Consider the following 18,611-nt stretch of genomic DNA (forward strand, 5'->3'; position numbering starts at 1 on the left):
ATCCCCAGGCTGCATCAGCGGCCGCGGTTGGGGCCCAGGGCAGGAGTCTCTCGGCGGCGGCGGAGCCGCGGGAGAGTCTTTCCGGGGGCGGGGAGCTGAGCGTGGCGGGAGCGCTTCGTGACACGGCCGCTCTGACCTCACATCTGTCCCGGTTGTTATCAGCAGGGCGGTTATTTAGGGATTTAAATGAGTTCCGGAGGCGCGGCCAGAATTTTAGCAGTAGCAGGTGGCCAACAAACGCTGCCTTAGGACGCTGCCAGCAGCCCTACACGCATAAACACTCATTTTACAAATGCAATGATCTCTCCCCGCCCCCCGCCAGCCCTGGCCTCACAGCTGTCAGTAATGAACACTCAGTAACGGGTGAGGGTATTTGTGTAGCCACAGGTGCCTATTTATCGTATTTGAACAAAAATGTCTATAGTTAGAGAGAACTTCCCCCCATATCTACTTTATTTACTCCACCGATTTTGATAACATTTGAAATGGGGTCAGTTTTTTTCTTTTTTAGAGGCCTCTCCTGTGAGCTGTAGCTTAGTTAGCTGCTAACTTACCACTTAAACCGGCCCTGCCCCTGTGCTCTGCGGCAGCCCCGACGCTCTTTTCTGCTCTCACATAACTCTCTGAAACACACAATCAGGCGTGATACTCACACCTCCCTGTCAGTACTTGGGAACATGGGTGGCAAGTTTGTAGAAATTTTGGTGGTGCTCAGAACTCGCCCCACAACTCTACCCCCCCCAAACTCTGCCCCCGCCTGCCTAAGGCGCTGCGCAGGGTTTTTGGGGGCGGTCTGGAGTGCCGGTCCTGGGCTGGGGATTTGGGTGCAGGAGGAGTGCAGGCTTTGGGATGGAGTTTGGGTGCAGGCTCTGGGCGGGGGTGTAGGAAGGGGGAGGTGGTACATGCTCTGGGAGGGGGTGCGCGCTCTGGGAGGGGGTTTGGGGATAGGAGGGAGTGCAGGGGTGAGGGCTGAGGATGAGGGGTTCATGATGTAGGAGGGGGCTCAGGGCTGGGGCAGAGGATCAGGGTGCGGAGGGATGAGGGTTGGGGCTGAGGATGTGGGGTTCATGATGCAGGGGGGGCTCAGGGCTGGGGCAGAGGATCAGGGTGCAGAGGGATGAGGTTTGGGGCTGAGCATGGCGGGTTCATGATGCAGGAGGGGGCTCAGGGCTAGGGCAGAGGGTTTGGGTGTGGGGTGAGGGCTATGGGGCTGGGGATGAGGGGTTCGTGCTGCGGTGGGGCTCAGAGCTGGGACAGAGGATCAGGGTGCAGAGGGATGAGGGTTGGGGCTGAGGATGAGGAGTTTGGGGCATTGGAGAGGCTCAGGGCTAGGGCAGAAGGGCAAGGTAAGGGCAGCCTGCCATGCCATTATCTGTTGCCAGGCGCTAGGACCCTGGGGCAGCAGACAGCAGTGCTTCAGGGAGCTGCTCTACTCGCAAGCAGGCGGGGCAGAGGCGCGCGCTGCTTTCTGTTAGGCAGGGACGCGGCGGGGCGGGGGACACGCGGGGGGCGGGGGTGGCAGGCGGGGGCTGGGGCCTGGTCCAGGCAGCGGCGCGGCGCGGGGTAGGCCTGCGGGGGCCGGGGCCCGATCCAGGCAGGGCCAAGGGAGAGACCCAGCTCCAAATATTGCTGGAGCAGGGCCCCCGGCCATGAATATTCCTGGAGCCCGAGCACCGCAAATGTATATAACCTGCCGCCTATGCTTGGGAATGGGCCACCTCCACCCTGATTGAATTGGCCTCGTTAGCACCGTATTCAGGTATACATGAAAAGATGGGAGTTGCCTTACCAAGTGCAGGGGGGGTCAGTGCTAAGGAGGCACTGACCCACTTGGTAAGGCAACTCCCATCTTTTCATTCAATCAGGGTGGAGGTGGCTGTGCTGCAGTAGGGTCTGTCTGTGTGGGGGATGGGAGAGCTGGGGAGGACTTTAGGTGAGGGATAGGATTTTTAAGCCTGTAACCTGAGCCAGGTAAGGGGGGAGGGTATCAGCACCTTTGCCTGGGACGCTGGACAAAGGATTCGGTCGGCTGGAGGAAGAGCAGTCCAGTTTCGGTTTTGGGCTGAGTGGTTGGAATTCAGGGAATTTTATGCTGGGATCCAAGCACCTTGAACCCCCAGAAGGACTCAATTGAGGGGTCCTGGTTGTGCCTCTAAGCTCTGCTGTAACCTGCATTCCTGTTGTCCAATACACCTTCTGTTTTACTGGCTGGCTGAGAGTCACTGTGAGTCCCAGGAAGAGGGGTGCAGGGCCGGACTCCCCCACACTCCGTGACAACTGGTGGTAGCGGCGGGAGATACTGCACCCCGTGGACGGCGCTTCCTGCAGTAAGTGACTGGGGAGCAGTAAAACGAAGGGGTGATTAACCCCTGGGAGTGTGTGCCCAGTGAGAAGGACTTTGCAGTAACAGGGTCCCCCGGGGGATTGCAGCAAGCGGTCCCAGAGGCAGAGGAGTCTGCAGCTCCACCCCGGCAGAGAGGTGGTGACCTCAAGAAGGGCTGGTGCACTAGGGGTCTCCCTGGAAACCATGGGGAGCGACAAGCACCCCGACCTGTGAGTGGCCAGCAGAAAGATGTATGCCAAGCGGCGCAAGTGTGACCTGGTGGAGCTGTGCAAGCAGAGGGGGCTGCGCAGTGGGAGGCTCACCACAGACCAGCTGATTGCCCAGCTGGAGGAGGGAGATTGCTTGAATGAACGGATCCCTATATCTGAGAGAAGGAGCCGGGCAGAGGCAGCACAGGAACCAGTGTCTGTCCCCGCTGGGAGTGGTCAGCCGGCAGCTGAGGGCTTCCCGAGACACCCCATTCCTATGCCTAGGGGAAGGGTTGGGATGAGCCCAGTGGCTACCGAGGGCACCGTGACCCCTCTGGCCAGCAGGGGATCCTCCCGGCGAAGCTCACCCGCCAGCAGGGGATCGTCCCTGCGACACTCAGCATCCGTGGAGCGCAAGCAGCTGGAATAGGAGAGAGCTAAACTGAGAGAGCTGCAGGATCGTGAGAGACAGAGGGAACATGAAGCGAGACAGAGAGAGCATGAGGAGAGACAAAGACAGTGGGAACTGGAGGAGAAAGAGCGACAGCGTCAGCATGAGCTGGAACTGGCGAGGCTGAGGGGCAGCAGGCCCCCGGCTGCGATGAGCGAGGGAGGGCCCAGGACTGCACAGAGCTTTGAAAAGTGCATCCTGGCCCAGCGTAAGGAGGGGGAGGACATGGATGACTTCCTGGATGCCTTGGAGACGGCCTGCGAGCTGCACCAGCTGGATCCGGCAGACGGGCTCCGGGTTCTCGCCCCCTTACTGGACCCCGAGGCCGTGGCATTGTACCGCCAACGGGACATGAGCTGCTATCAGTGTGGCCAGAGGGGCCACACACGGTCCCAGTGCCCCAGACTCAAGGACAGACTGAGCAGACCGTCCCCACACCGGGCTAACTTGGTAGAGACCCAGCCAGATGAGGAGCAGCGTTCGCAGGAAAGGGGGGCTGGCCGCGTACCACCTGCGAAGGAGGGAGGAGGGCCCCAGGTCAGCTCCTCTGGGGGGCTGGATGCTCCAGGCTCTGGGTTTTTTTTGGTTTACAAGGTGGGCGCAGGGCTGCCCCTCTGGAGAGAGTGCCTTGTTTCCTTGGAGATAGATGGGAGGAAGGTCACTGGGTACTGGGACATGGGCGCAGAAGTGACGCTGGCCCGGCCCGAGATGGTGGCCCCTGATGGGATGGTGCCTGACACCTACCTGACCCTGATGGGTGTGGGCGGGACCCTATTCAAGGTGCCCGTGGTGAGGGTACACCTGAAGTGAGGGGCCGAGGGCCCCAAGGACGTGGGGGTACACCCACATGTACCCACAGAGGTGTTAATGGTGGAGGACCTGGAGGTCTGACCAAGCAAAACCCGGGGTGCCCTGGTCATGATCCGTAGTCAGAGTCAGCGCAGGGCACTGCGCCCTGACAATGGGGAAGCTACTCTGCCCGAGGCGCAGGACGCTAACCTGGTGGGGAAGGAGCACCCAGGGACACGGCTGTGAGAGGCTGCGGCCTCAGACCCAGCCGACGAGAGAGAATAGGTCCCAACTGCTGAGTTCCAGGCCGAGCTGCAGAAAGATCCCTCCTTGCGGAGGCCAAGGGACCTGGCTAACCTCAGTGCAGTACAGTCCATGAGGAGACGTTGCAAGGAGAGGTTCTTGTGGGAGAAAGGGTTCGTGTACCGAGAATGGTACACGAATGGGCTCCCCCAGGGGAAGTAGAGTCGTGGGGGATCATAGCGCCCCTCCGACGGCATGAAGCCCTTCTGGGCCAGGCTGATGGCTCCCACGGTCGTTGCCCACTCCGTGATCCTAGCTGCCAGACAGCTGGCATACAGTTCGTACATTGTGGAGCAGAGGGAGATGGGTCTCCAGTTGCTGGGGTCTTCTCTCTCGCCCTTCTTGTAGATCAGGACGGTCATGGCCTTCTTCCAGGAGGTGGGAGACCGGCCAAAGTGCCGGCGCAAGTTAAAGATGCCGGAGAGCACGAGGCAGCCGGGATCTCGCTTCTTGAGGAGGCTGTAGGGGATGTCGTCCTTTCCGGGTGCGGTGTTCTTTGTTCTGGAGAGCCTGGCCGTCACCTCTTTCGGCGTGAAGTTGGCCTCTGGGTTGCCTGCATTGGTAACGTGGGGCAGGGGACGGATGCACTCCGGGCGCTGCGCGTTGTTCCTGGGCACTCCGCCGAACTCTCCGAGGAAGTAGTTATAGAGGCGCTCAGGCGGATCGTGCAATAGGACGGGGGACCATCGAAGACCTCTCTTACGGCCTTCAGGTGCTTCACTCTGTACAGCTTCTGGATCCTTGAGGCTGCTGTCGGGTTGTAGCGGCGGCTGGCGTTCCTTCTTCCAGTTCCTCTGGTGGTAGTGTCGTGGTTCAGGACGGGCCGTCTGAGGGCAGGCCGGGTGGTCTCCTGGTCTGATGTCCTCTTGGAGGCAATCTCTGCAGATAACTCGCGGGTGAGCCTGTCGATGAGCGGCTCAAATTCCTTGAAGGAGGCTGCTGATTGGAGTTCCTCGATCCAGGCGGCCTGCCAAGGCGTGACTGGTCTAACCGTTGGCTGCTGGTCCTTGGGTTCTTCGGTCAGCATGGGCAGTGAGTTTGCCGCGTGGTCGGCGGGTTGTCTCATTTCTGGCTCAGGGGGCCTTTTGGTTGGTTCCCGAGGCATAGTCACCATTGGGGTAGGGTCATTACAGGTTGTTGGTGGGACTTGGTTCGGGCCGGTGGGTGTGGGGGTGACGCCCAGTCGTTCGTGTGCGGCTGTCGTCTGGGGGGTTGCTGTGAGAGCGCGTGACCTTCTGATGGCAGGGATCGGCCTGGTGTCTCTTGGGCCCGTGTCGGTCCGTCTGGCGATGGGGATCTGGTGCTGTGGCCTGGCTGTGGTGGTGGGTCCTCTGACGGTAGTAGCGTGCCGGGCGGTCCGGGGAGTGGTTAAATACGGAATACATGTACACTGTAGGCCTATGTATACATAATATGAACCCTGTATATTGTATAAAATAAATACAGCATTCCAGTTTCTGCATTGTAAGGGGCCCCGGACATATGTTCGTAGGGGGCCACATTCTTTGTTGCTACGGCCCTGGGAGAAGCGCAGGGACATCTCGAATCAGCTGGAGCTGCTGGGGCGCAGGGGGCGTGTCCCGTGGCTGTGGGAGAACGGGAGAACCATCTTGTAGCGGCTGGAGCTGTGGGAGCGCAGGAGGTGTGTCCGGTGACCGCATGAGGACGGGAGAGCCATCTTGTAGCAGCTGGAGCGCAGGAGGCGTGTCTGGTGACCGCAGGAGGATGGGAGAGCCATCTCGTAGCTGCTGGAGCAGCTGGAGCGCAGGGGGTGTGTTCCACGACCACAGGAGGACAGGAGAGACATCTCTTGGCAGCTGGGGCATATGGTGATCCGCGGACAGGGCTCTCGGGGACTGGAGTGGCTTGTCCACAGGGTCTCTCGGTGGCTGCGGTTGCTGGTGGGGGAGCCCCCCTGTGGCTGAGGTGTAGCGGGGCTCGGTGCTTGGGGCAGCTCCTATCTGGTAGGGCTGGCTCTAGGCAGCAGCTGCCGCTGGGGGTGGGGCGGCGAGGGAATCCCTCTGTGGCCGGGGTCTGGCAGTGGCATTTCTCTGCCTCTGGGATGGCCGGCACGTGGTGGGGCAGTCTCCCGGTGCCTGGAGCTGCAGGCAGGTGTCGGGTCTTGTCTCTTGCAATACAGTAAGGAGCTCCTCAGGCGCGGCGAGCGGCGGCGGCTGGGGCACGGGGCCCGCGTCCTCGGGTGGCCCGAGCAGCCGGGGCGCCCTGCGGAGCTCCCCCGGCCGCTCCGACAGCGGCAGCGGCAGCTCGGGCGCGGGACAGGAGTCCCCCAGCGGCCCGATCAGCGGCGGTCGAGACACGCCGCGGGGCTCCCCGCGCAGCGGCAGCCCAGACGCGGGGCAGGAGCCCCCCAGCGGCCCGGGCAGCGGCGGTCGAGACACGCCGCGGGGCCCCCCGGGACGCGCCAGCCCAGACGCGGGGCAGGAGTCCCCCGGCTTCCCGAGCAGCGGCGGCGGAGACACGCTGCGGGGCCGCCCGGGCAGCGGCGGCCAGTGCGCGGGGCAAGGATCCCCCGCCGGCCTGAGCAGCGGCGGCCGGAGCACGCCAAGTATTATCGTATTTGAACAAAAACGTCTATAGTTAGAGAGAACTTTCCCCTCATATCTACTTTATTTACTCCACCGATTTTGATAACATTTGAAATGGGGTCAGTTTTTTTTCTTTTTTAGAGGCCTCTCCTGTGAGCTGTAGCTTAGTTAGCTGCTAATTTACGACTTAAACTGGCCCTGCCCCCTGTGCTCTGCGGCAGCCCCAGCGCTCTTTTCTGCTCTCACATAACTCTCTGAAACACACAATCAGGCGTGATACTCACACCTCCCTGTCAGTACTTGGGAATGGGCCACCTCCACCCTGATTGAATTGGCCTCGTTAGCACCGTATTCATGTATACTGAACAGATGGGAGTTGCCTTACGAAGGGGCGGGGTCAGTGCTAATGAGGCACTAACGAGGCACTGACCCACTTGGTAAGGAAACGCCCATCTGTTCAGTATACATGAATACAGTGCTAACGAGGCCAATTTAATCAGGGTGGAGATGGCCCATTCTCAACAATTGACAGAAAGGTGTGAGTATCAAGAGAAAGACGATTGATTTTTTTGTAATGATCGAGCCACTCCCGTTACTGAGTGGGCAGGGAAATGTAAGCGCTCGCCTATGGTTTTCTAAACGATACAATTATTGACTGATTGACATTCTTTTGTTATTTGTATAGAGACTATCCAATCAACGAATGAAAGAACTTTAGTACATCAGGCATAAAATACATTAAGGATCTAAATGATCATAGGTGTAAGAAATTCAATTGATTCTATTTTTTAACCACCATAGTCTCCCCGAGGGGGAGGTGCACCGTTCCTGGAGGTACTGCAATACCAGGTCGATGCGTGGAGTGGATGGAGCAAGCTCCTATTCCATCTCCCTGTTCCAAAAATCCATTTAATATATAGTCCTCAGATAGAGGACGTATCAGATATTAAACTGATAAGAACAGATACTACACTTGATCTTAGCCAAAAGGCCGAGAAGCGATACCAATTGCAACAAAAACGAGACAGCCCTACCTCCGCCGCAGCTTTCTATATCACCATGACGAGCTCCCACACACGGACCAAATGCCATCAACCAGACTCTGATAACTATGAAACTCTAAGCGACAATCACTCCCCCTAAACGGCTGCAATGTACTAATTCAAAAGCAAGGACTCAACACACAATTCTACTCAAAGGCCGAGAATTCTTTCAGTCTGGTTACTTGGGTTCATCTCACTGCTTTCCCTGGCTGCTGCCGCATAGTCATGAATTGCATAAACCCACCCACTTCCTGTGACGTACCCGTCACTCTTAACTCTTGCAGCAAAACCAGTGCTCTCTCGAGCCAGGAAGTCTCTGGCATATTGCATTAGGCACTGCAGGTTGTGCTGCTCACTGAAGAGGGCAGTGTTAGCTGATTCTGGGGCAGCCTCGGGTGGACTGAAGTTGGGGAACCCCAGATATTGATGGCAAAGGTGAAAGGGAAGCAGGGTCTATTTTCCAGCTTGCAGCATTGAGTCCTGGGGCAAGGGGTCTGTTAGGAATCCTTCCCTCTTCTTCTGGGCACTTCTTCACTCAGTCTAAGCCTCTCTGCAGACTGCCCTCTGAGGGTGGAAGGGATCTGACTGGAGGGGCTTCTCCTTGCCCATCCCAACTATGCTGGACAACGTGCCCATGGGGGGGAGACTGTGTTAAATAAATCAGTGAATTAAGTTGCAATGTTTTTGTACAGAGAATCAACAAAGCAGAATGTGTAAAGAAAAACAAAAAAGAAAATGGGTGCAAGGGCGCTCTGGGTGGCCAAACCGCATGCGGCTCTTTTCCAGTGACTGTGCGGCTGCTGGAGCGCCCCGTTTTTCCCACCACTCCCCGCATTCTCCACCTACCAGACTGGAGGGGTGAGGGAGCTCAGGGCTTCTGCCTTACGGGAGGGTAGTGGGGGGGGGGACGAGGAGGAGACTGGTGCCTGCTGAGAGGGGGTGGGTGCAATTTAAGGCTTGGCCCCTCCCAACAGCTTGAGGCGCACCCCCGTCCTTTCCCTCAGTGGCCTCTCCCTTCAGCTCCCAGGTTTTAGCTCCGCAGGGAGAAACAGCCCAGGGCCCCCACCCACCACCCACCACCGGCAGTGCAGCGGAGCTGAGCGCCTTCCTGACTCCTCGCTCGCTCGCTCCACGTGGCTCCCGCCCCAAGCCCCTGCGGCCAATACGAAGCTGCGGGGGCAGCGCCTGGGGATAGCAGTGCACGGAGGCCCCCCTCTCCGGCCCTGCCTTGAAGCCCCAGGTAAGCGCCGCCCCCCCCAACACCCCCTCCGACCCCCTGCCCCAGCCCTGCATTCATGGCCCTGCATGCAATTTCCCCACCCAGATGCGGCCCTCGGGCCAGAAAGTTTGCCCACCCTGGCGTAGGAGCAGGCTTTTTAAAGCCTTGTTCTCCCTGGGTAGCCCCACCCACTGATTAGGAGTTAGCACCCACCAAAGCCTCTTTAAGAAGCTCTCAGCTTGCTTAGCAGGCCTCTAGGCTCAGCACAGGGTCCCTCAAAACGAGCAGACGACACTGTATGCTTCAGTCAAGCGGCAGGCACGCTACAGCCACGAGCTACAGACCATAGGTGCTGGCTCGGTGGGTCCTCAGCGCTCAGGAGCCAGAGCTTGAGGGCAGGGCTACACGTGCAGCCCACGGCAGCGCGTTGAAGTGCGAGGGTGGTTGCAGCGCCGGCGCTGGGAGGGAGCTCGCTCTCCCAGCGCTGCAGGTACGCCACCTCCTCCTCCCACGTAAACAACACGGCCTGCAGATTTACAGTACGTGGTAAAAGTGGCACATTTTACATCACTTTTTAAAGTAGCATTTTATAATGTGAGCAAACTGACATGGCTGAACAGTGACACTGGCGAGTGTGTTGGGGGAGCGTGTGTGCCTGAGTGAGCAGTGTCTCTAAGCAGAGCACTCACCAGCCTCAACCCTTGTTCAGACAGCAGCTGGCAGCAACCACTCCTGAGCCAGACAGGCGCCCTTGTGTCCCCTCCCCCCATCCCAGCCGAGTGGTAATCTGGTCCCCCGGCAGGGGGAGGGGGACCCCCTGACATCAGCCCACCCCTCCCTACCTTTATCTGCCTGCCTGCTGCTATGGAGAGCAGGATTCTGCATTAACGGTTTCATTCCGTCATTCTGTCTGTGTTCTCGTTAACGCAGATTTCATAGGGCCCTATCTAGGTAGGGGCATAGACCGCCTTTAGCTGTGGATTGCACTGTAGATCTGATTCTCTGTAAAATCCTGGGTATGGCTGGCAACGTGAAATCTTATGAACCGGTCCTTTCTTATGGTCTGGTTCTGTGAGGTAAGACTGAAAGGTCTTCTTTGCACGGTAGGAAAAGGACAGACTTGGGGGAGTGCCTTATTCTCTTCAGCAGTTCCATTTTGTAGTTCCTTGACAGCAAGATCCCAGTTACATGTGTGGCTTAATTCTCCCTGGCGGGGTCAGGTTTTCTGTTTGTTGTTTGCAAAACACAAATAAAATTGATGATTTAAAGTAAGATTTTGTGTATGGTGATTTACAACTCTCTCATTTAAATCAAATCACCTTGATCTGAGCAATTTAAAAATGTTACCTGAACTCAAGGCGGTTTAGGTCTAAAAGAACTTGGCTTTTGTATTAATTTAAATTAGTTCTCTTTACCGTTCCTAATCTATTTTCATGAACATTGTTTGGGGGTGGGGGGTGCAAGGAGGACCAGTCCCATAAAGAAGGTTACCCTGCAAAAGGGGAAATGCAGCCAAGGGGTGGGGGCAGCAGAATGGCATGGGTGGGAGGGTGGCGGCAGAGGAAGAGGAGGCAACGGAGGGAATGGAGGAGGCAGGCCCTTACCCTCCAGCCCTTCCCTGTGTGGAGAAGAGAAAGGGGGCTCTAACTCTCAGGCTGAGAAGAACCAAACAGGAAATGGGAAAATGCTCCTGAAAAGCCTCCCAAGCCAAGCGAAAGGGTCGGGGGAAGGGAGGGAAAGGACGAAGGACCCAGTGGGTTGACGGGAAGAGTTGACAAAAGGAACTGGCACCGTTTGATGGTCACTGAAAACTGGGTATCATGTTGTAGGTGCTCCTGCCCCTCTACGGCAGAAGGTAATATTGCCAGACATGTGTGTTCAGATTCTGGCACCGAAATCCGCAGAAAGGGACTTAGCTGAAGAGCTCTGATTGGGTGCTGCCACTTCTCAGCACCTCTGCACTACCCTTCTCAGTGACATGGGATTTTCAACCCCTCTGTGCAATTGGCCTGAATTCAGGGTGTCTAAGTGTATGTACCCAAGTCTGCAAACTCTGGGTTAAGTCCTGAGGTGCTGGCTAGAAGGGGTCTTTGCGAGAAGACAGGTTGTCTAATCCAGAGTTTTTCAGCCTGTGGGTAGGGCCCCGAAATTGGGTCACCAGAATATTTGAAAAGGTCACATGGCAGCTCCTGTCCCACGGAGCCGGCTGGGCTCCCTTCCCTGCCGCAGTCACTGCAACCTCTGGGCTCCCAGCACCACTCAGCTGTGGCCCAGCCATCGTGATGACTGCAGTCTGGGTAGGCCAAACTTGAATGAGTGACCCAGCAACCCCCTGAGCCGTGTCACAACTCCACTCACACACATGTGGTCGAATTGGGGGGTGGGGAGGCCAACCTGAGTGGTGCTGCACCCCCAAGGTTATTTATTGCTTTATCTACAGAGTCGCATTTGTATGCAAATAGCTTGTAGTCTGGTAGCTCCTTGTACAGACCAGTCAAAAATGTTTTGCAATCTTTGTTCATCAGCAACGTGCTTCTAATTTTTAGTTACATGACAAAATGTAAAATAAATTAATGGCAATTTTCAAAATCGCAATGAAGAACCTGCCCAAGTTGTCCGTTTCATAGCAGATTACAGATCATTTTAAAAATAAAGAAGGTAAGACATGGGAGTTTTGCCATTGAGTTCAATGAGAGTAGAACAGGGCCTTTAAGTTTAGAACATTTCCAGGGATTGCAATGTGTGTGCAGGCCGATTAATCGTACATTTTAATGACATTCACAGCAATGTAATTACTCCGTTTCAGTTTATTTGACTATTATAAGTTCAATTTCTAAAATAAGAAATCGGGGGTTAATGACTAGACCCAAACTTGAAAAAAGTCCGTCAATTTATTTTGATTTCTAAAGTAAATGAATAAAGGAAATATTTTTTTAATGGAGCGAGGAACAGCAGGAGCTGGGAGTCCTGGTGCCGCGGATCTAGACGGAGGGCAACACCATCGTCAGCCCCGGAGCCAAAGGTGTGCTGGAGAAGTCACTGAAGGCCGCTGTCCGCATGCTTTACGTGGACACCCTGAGGAAAAAACCCGACCAGGGCAAGGCCTTTGAGGTGACCAGCAAGTGGGACTCCAGCAATCACTTTCTCCCCGCTGGCAGCTTCACCCGTTTCGCCGACTGGCGGTTCATACACCGCGCCCGCCTGTACTGCGTCCTGCTCAACGGAGCCGTCCGCCAGGGGAACCGAGACAAGCGCTGCAGGAAGTGCGGATACACCCTGGAGACCTTGCCTCACATCCTGTGCAGCTGCAAACCCCACGCCAGAGCCTGGCAGCTGCGCCACAATGCCGTCCAGGACCGGCTAGTGAAGACCATTGCCCCACACCTGGGTGAGATCGCAGTCAACCACACCATCCCCGACACCGACAGCCTGCTGCGCCCGGACATCGTCGTCACGGACGAGGAATGGAAAAAGATCATCCTCGTCGACAAGACGATCCCATTTGAGAACAGGACCCCGGCCCTCCGTGAAGCCCGAGCCCGCAAACTTGAAAAATATGCCTCCTTGGCTGACACCCTGCGGGCAAAGGGCTACGAGGTTTACACCGACGCCCTGATCGTCGGGGCGCTGGGTGCCTGGGACCCCTGTAATGAACGAGTACTTAGGGCCTGCGGGGTGGGCCGTCGCTATGCACGGCTCATGAGACGTTTGATGGTCTCGGAAACTATTCGGTGGTCTAGGGACATTTACACAGAGCACATCACCGGCCACCACCAATACCAGGAGTGAGCTGGCGTGATTTCGTGCACCCACGGGGGGGGGGGGAGGCCTATAACCCCCCCCCCACTGAACCATATCCCCTGAGCCCTAAACCCACTGAACTGGATTCCACCATGTGAGGGTCATCCTGTCCCCATTACTTCAGCCCGCTTACTTATACCCATGACTGTGTGTAACCCACTGTATGAGCAATGTACCCTCACTGCTTCCTTACTGCTTCCTGATCCCACCCACCGTACACCCCGCATTGGGGACCTTACAGACTGTATATGTTATGTGCTAACCAATTTCCAAATACCAGCGTCCCCCTATACTCTGTAGGTTGCCCCCAATGACCAATAACTGACGCTTCAAACTCTTTGTATCGTCTTTATTTCAATATTCTCTAATAAACTTTTAAATCTGTTCTTATCAGTTTAATATCTGATACGTTCTCTATCTCAGGACTGTATATTAAATGGATTTTTGGAACAGGGAGATGGAATAGGATCTTGCTCCATTCACTGCACGCATCGACCTGGTATTGCAGCACCTCCAGGAACGGTGCACCTGCCTCCGGGGAGACTATTCTGGTTAAAAAATAGAATCAATTGAGTTTCTTACACCTATGCTGACTTGGATTCTAAATGTATCTTATGGGTGATGTACTTAAGTTCCCGTATTCACTGATTGGACAGTTTCTATACAAATAATGAAAAGACATCAATCAGCCAATAATGGTATAATTCAAAAAGCCACAGGCGAGCGCTTACATTTCCCTGGACACTCAGTAACGGGAGTGGCTCGATCATTACAAAAAAAGATTTTTCTTTCTCTTGGTACTCACACCTTTCTGTCAATTGTTGGTAAGGCAACCCCCATCTGTTCAGTATACATGAATACGGTGCTAACGAGGCCAATTCAATCAGGGTGGAGGTGGCCCATTCCCAAGTACTGACGGGGAGGTGTGAGAATCACGCCTGATTGTGTGTTTCAGAGAGTTATGTGAGAGCAGAAAAGAGCGTTGGGGCTGCCGCAGAGCACAGGGGGCAGGGCCAGTTTAAGTGGTAAGTTAACAGCTAACTAAGCTACAGCTCACAGGAGAGGCCTCTAAAAAAGAAAAAAACTGACCCCATTTCAAATGTTATCAAAATCGGTGGAGTAAATAAAGTAGATATGGGGGGAAGTTCTCTCTAACTATAGACGTTTTTGTTCAAATACGATAAATAGGCATCTCTGGCTACACAAATACCCTCACCCGTTATTGGGTGTTCATTACTGACAGGTGTGAGGCCATGGCTGGCGGGGGGCGGGGAGAGATCATTGCATTTGTAAAATGAGTGTTTATGCGTGTAGGGCTGCTGTCCGCGTCCTAAGGCAGCTGCTGCTGCTAAAATTCTGGCCGCGCCTCCGGAACTCATTTAAATCCCTAAATAACCGCCCTGCTGATAACAACCGGGACAGATGTGAGGTCAGAGCGGCCGTGTCACGAAGCGCTCCCGCCACGCTCAGCTCCCCCCCGGAAAGACTCTCCCGCGGCTCCGCCGCCGCCGAGAGATTCCTGCCCTGGGCCCCAACCGCGGCCGCTGATGCAGCCTGGGGATCCCCGCCCGGTGTCCCAGCCGCTGCCGCTCCAGCCGCCGGGGGTTTCCCGCCCGGTGCCCCAGCCGCTGCCGCCGGTGATGCCTGGGGAGCTTCCCGCTGCGCTTCAGCGGGCCGGGCTCCGACCCGCCGCTCACCAGCGGCTCCAGCCGCCGGGAGACTGCCGGCGGGCGGCGGGTCGGAGGCTTGTCTGCTGGAGCGCATCAGGGAGCTCCCCAGGCACCGCGACCGGTGGCGGCTGGGGCGCAGGGCAGGAGTCCCCCGGCGGCCCGAGCAGCGGCAGCTGGGGGGCACAGCGGGGCCCCCGGGGACACTCGGGCAGCGGCAGCCGGCGCGGGACAAGAGTCTCCCGGCGGCCCGAGCAGCGGCGGCCGGGCCGCGCCGCGGGGCTCCCCAGGCCGCTTGGGCAGCGGCAGCCGGGGCGCGCGGCAGGGATCATAGTGCTTGTCAGTGTGCGGAGCTGCCTGGCCACGCCTCCACCTAGGAGCTGAGCAAGGGGGCACTTCTGGGGCGCACCCCAGGTAAGCACTGCCCAGAGCTTGTCTCACCCCACCCTGTGCCCCAGCCCCCTCCCGCACCCAAACTGTGCTGCTGCTACTGCTGGGGGGAGGTGCGGAGCCAGGTAGGGAGTCTGCCACCGCCTACACCCACCCCAAGCAACAAAAGGGGTCCTGGGCAGCACACTGCCACCTGTGCCACCCCAGCACTGGGCCACCCTCCCCCAGCACCCATGGTACCCCTGGGTAGGCCTCCCAAGTTTTAGTGAGGGATATATAGTAAAAGTCATGGACAGGTCACTTTTTGTTCACTGCCCCTGACCTGTCCATGACTTTTACTAAAAATACCGTGACTAAAATGTAGCCTTAGCGATGCCTCAATATGCCAATAACATCATCGTCCTCGTCGATCCCTTGGAGTTGAGGATGATCTCTTCCACGGGTTTTATTTTGTATGGGTCCTTTGGTGACTTTGAGGCATCAGATCCTCGAGCTACAAACCTGTTGGCAATGAATACAAGCCCCATGTGTTCTTTTACATGTGTTTTATTTTTTAAGTCATTCCTGCCAGGGCCTCCTCAAAACTGTTTGAGTTTGGGCCCGGTCCTTCCTAAAGCCGGCCCTGGTTGGCAGACATCACAGGCGATGTTGAAAGGCAGGGCTGGGCTACAATTACTGCATGACAGTTGTCTGTCCTTTCTTTTCTGTGACCAGGGCAAAGCCAATCGTTCCTTCTCTGGCAAGTCTTTGCTATTTAGCCCTGTCCTGGGGTACTGCCTCCCCATGAGTGGTATTACCAGGGGCGGCTTTAGCAAGTGCGGGGCCTGATTTGTGGGGCTTGTACTCATCGGGCTGCGCTCCAAGTCTTCAGCCTTACTTCAGACTGCTGCGCTCCGGCCAGGGTAGCGGGGCCAGGGGGCTTGCTGCGCTCCGGCTGGGGTAGCAGGGTTGCCGGACTTGCTGCGCTTCGGCCGAGGGAGTGGGCCTGCGGGACTTACCGTGCTCCGGTGGGAGGAGTGAGGCCACGGGACTTGCCGCGCTCTGGCCGGGGTAGGAGGGCCACGGGAGGACATAGATTGCCTGCGAGCTGCACAGGGTTGGCCCTGCAGACAGGATCTCATTTCTCACCCCCCTTACTGGACTCCACTAGGCCGTGGAGGTGTACAGCCGACTGAAAGGGGCAGAGGCAGGGGACTACGAACTGTTCAAATAGGCCCTGCTCTGCAAGTTTGGGCTGACTCCGAAGATGTACCGGAAAAGGTTCTGGAGTCAGCGTAAAACCCGTGAGGTCATGTACCTACAACTGGTCAACCGGGCGCAGGGGTATGCCCGCAAGTGGACAGCTGGGGCCTAAACTAAAGAAGACCTGCTTGACCTATTCATACTAGAGCACCTGTACGAGCAGTGCCCGTCTGACCTGAGGCTGTGGTTGATGGACCAGAAGCCGGAGAACCCGCAGCACGCAGGTGAGCTGGCTGACCAATTTATGGACAGTCAGAGAGGGGATAAGAGGGACGAGTCACGAAGGAGCAGGCCTGCCTCAATGCAGAGAGTCACCATGGGACCTCCTAGCGGGGGCCTATGGAGAACCCCCAACAAAGGGGAACATCCAGTGTCAGGGCCATCCGACCCACTCGAGGGGACCCATGAGACATGGGCTGTTATCACTGTGGCCAACAAGGCCACATACGGGCCCAGTGCCCCAAGCTCAAGGGACAGACCGAGCAGACCCAACCCGCAGAGGATTGACTGGATAAAGACCCAGTTGGAGGAGGGGCAACATTCCCAGGAAAAGGGGCCTGGCAGTGTACAACCTGTGAAGGAGGGAGGAGGTCCCCAGGTCAGCTCCTCTGGGGGGCTGGATGCTCCAGGCTCTGGGTTTTTGGTTTACAGGGTGGGCGCAGGGCTGCCCCTCCAGAAAGAATGCATTGTTTCCCTGGAGGTAGATGGAAGGAAGGTCACTGGGTACTGGGACACAGGCGCAGAGGTGACGCTCCACCGGCCCGAGGTGGTGGCCTCAGATCGGATGGTACCCAACACCTACCTGACCCTGATGGGCATGGGCGGGACCCCATTGAAGGTGCCCGTGGCGAGGGTACACCTGAAGTGGGGGGCCAAGGAGGGCCCCAAGGACATGGAGGTACACCCACATTTGCCCTCAGACGTGTTAATGGGAGGGGACCTCGAGGACTGGCCAAGTAACACCCAGAGTGCCCTGGTCGTGACTCTCAGAGTCAGCGAAGGGCACTGCACCCCGACAATGGGGAAGGGACTCTGCCCGAGGTGCAGGACCCTAACCTGGTGGAGGGGGAACGCCCAGGGGCATAGCTCAGAGAGGCTGCGGCCTCAGGCCCAGCCAGCGAATGAGAGCAGGTCCCCATCCCTGTCCCAGCTGCTGAGTTCCAGGCCAAGTTGCAGAAAGATCCCTTCTTGCGGAAGCCCAGGGACCAGGCTAACCTCAGTGCAGTACAGACCATGAGGAGAGGTTGCAAGGAGAGGTTCCTGTGGGAGAAGGGGTTCCTGTACCGAGAATGGGCTCCCCCAGGGGAAGTAGAGTCATGGGGGATCAGGAGGCAGCTGGTGGTTCCCCAGAAGTTTTGCCACAAGCTACTGTACCTGGCCCATGACATCCCTCTCGCAGGGCACCAGGGAAGCCGGCGCACCAGGCAGAGGCTGGTACAGAACTTTTACCTGTCTGTGGTATTTACCCACGTCCAACAGTACTGCCAGTCCTGTGACCCCTGCCAGAGGATGGGGAAGGCCCGGGACAAGGAGGAAGCGGCTTTGAGGCCTTTATGCATCATAGAAGAGCCTTTCCAGAAGGTGGCCATGGACATAGTGGGACCTCTCAGCAAGACGACCCGGTCGGGGAAGAAATACATCCTGGTGGTGGTGGATTTTGCCACTCGCTACCCCGAGGCGGTGGCCTTGTCCTCTATTGAAGCAGACACCGTGGCAGATGCGCTGCTGACAATTTTCAGCCGGGTGGGGTTCCACAAGGAAGTCTTAATGAACCAGGGGTCCAACTTCATGTCGGCCCTGCTCTGGTGCTTGTGGGGAAAAATGTGGGGTCCGGCCTAACTGGGCCTCAGCGTATTACCCCCAGTCCAACGGGCTGGTGGAAAGGTTCAACGGGGCGCTGAAGATGATGCCAAAAACATTTATGAGCCAGCACCTGCAGGACTGGGACAAGTACTTACCTCACCTGCTGTTCGCATACAGGGAGGTACCCCAGGAATCTACCGGGTTTCCGCCTTTCGAACTATTATATGGAAGGCGGGTAAGGGGGCCCCTGGACCTGATGAGAGACGAATGGGAGGGGAAGGCCACTCCCGAGGGAGAGTCGGTGGTGGAGTATGTCCTGACCTTCCGGGAAAGGCTGGCCGAGCTCATGGGCCTGGCCAGGGAGAATCTGGCCCGAGCCCAGAGGAGGCAGAAGGTCTGGTATGACCGCATGGCGCGGGCCCGTGCCTTCGCCACCGGGGATCAGGTGATGGTTCTCATCCCCGTGAGGAAAAACAAACTCCAGGCTGCCTGGGAAGGGCCCTTCAAGGTTATCAAGCAACTAAATGAGGTAAACTATGTGGTGGAGCTGTCGAACCGGGCACATCACCATCGGGTGTACCACGTGAACATGATGAAACCATACTATGACAGGGGGAATTGGTGTTGGCCGTGTGTGGGATATTGGGAGGAGCAGGGAGATGACCCCTTAGTGGATCTATTCCCTGGGACAAAAGCTGGTTCCCCTCTGGAGGCAATTCTCCTCTCTGATCAGCTGACCCTGGCCCAGCACGCTGAGATCAGAGGGGTGCTGCATCTATACCGACAGCTGTTTTCCAACCAGCCTGGGCGCACTAATTTGACTGT

At 57.0% G+C, this 18,611-nt stretch overlaps 1 protein-coding gene and 2 non-coding genes across 4 annotated transcripts in view; 1 reads left to right on the forward strand and 2 right to left on the reverse strand.

Annotated features, from left to right (window-relative positions):
- The window catches only part of CLEC18C (C-type lectin domain family 18 member C), a 271,662-nt gene that overhangs the window by 49,071 nt on the left and 203,980 nt on the right, over positions 1-18,611 (reverse strand). Inside the window, exon 13 of one of the 2 annotated variants that reach the window (XR_007769267.1) lies at positions 6,821-6,833. The exons of the other annotated variant lie outside the window; for it this stretch is intronic. The gene's annotated coding sequence lies outside the window, so the exon portion shown is untranslated. Of the gene's footprint in view, positions 1-6,820; positions 6,834-18,611 lie in introns of those variants that run through there. 2 annotated transcript variants of the gene reach the window in all.
- LOC127034524 (U2 spliceosomal RNA) lies at positions 7,434-7,624 on the reverse strand. The gene has a single exon (XR_007769424.1). It is a non-coding gene; the product is annotated as a U2 spliceosomal RNA (small nuclear RNA).
- Positions 13,027-13,217, forward strand: LOC127034508 (U2 spliceosomal RNA). Its single transcript, XR_007769409.1, has one exon. It is a non-coding gene; the product is annotated as a U2 spliceosomal RNA (small nuclear RNA).

The sequence above is a fragment of the Gopherus flavomarginatus genome, chromosome 14 (genome assembly GCF_025201925.1).
Source record: "Gopherus flavomarginatus isolate rGopFla2 chromosome 14, rGopFla2.mat.asm, whole genome shotgun sequence".
Classification (NCBI taxonomy): domain Eukaryota; kingdom Metazoa; phylum Chordata; order Testudines; family Testudinidae; genus Gopherus; species Gopherus flavomarginatus.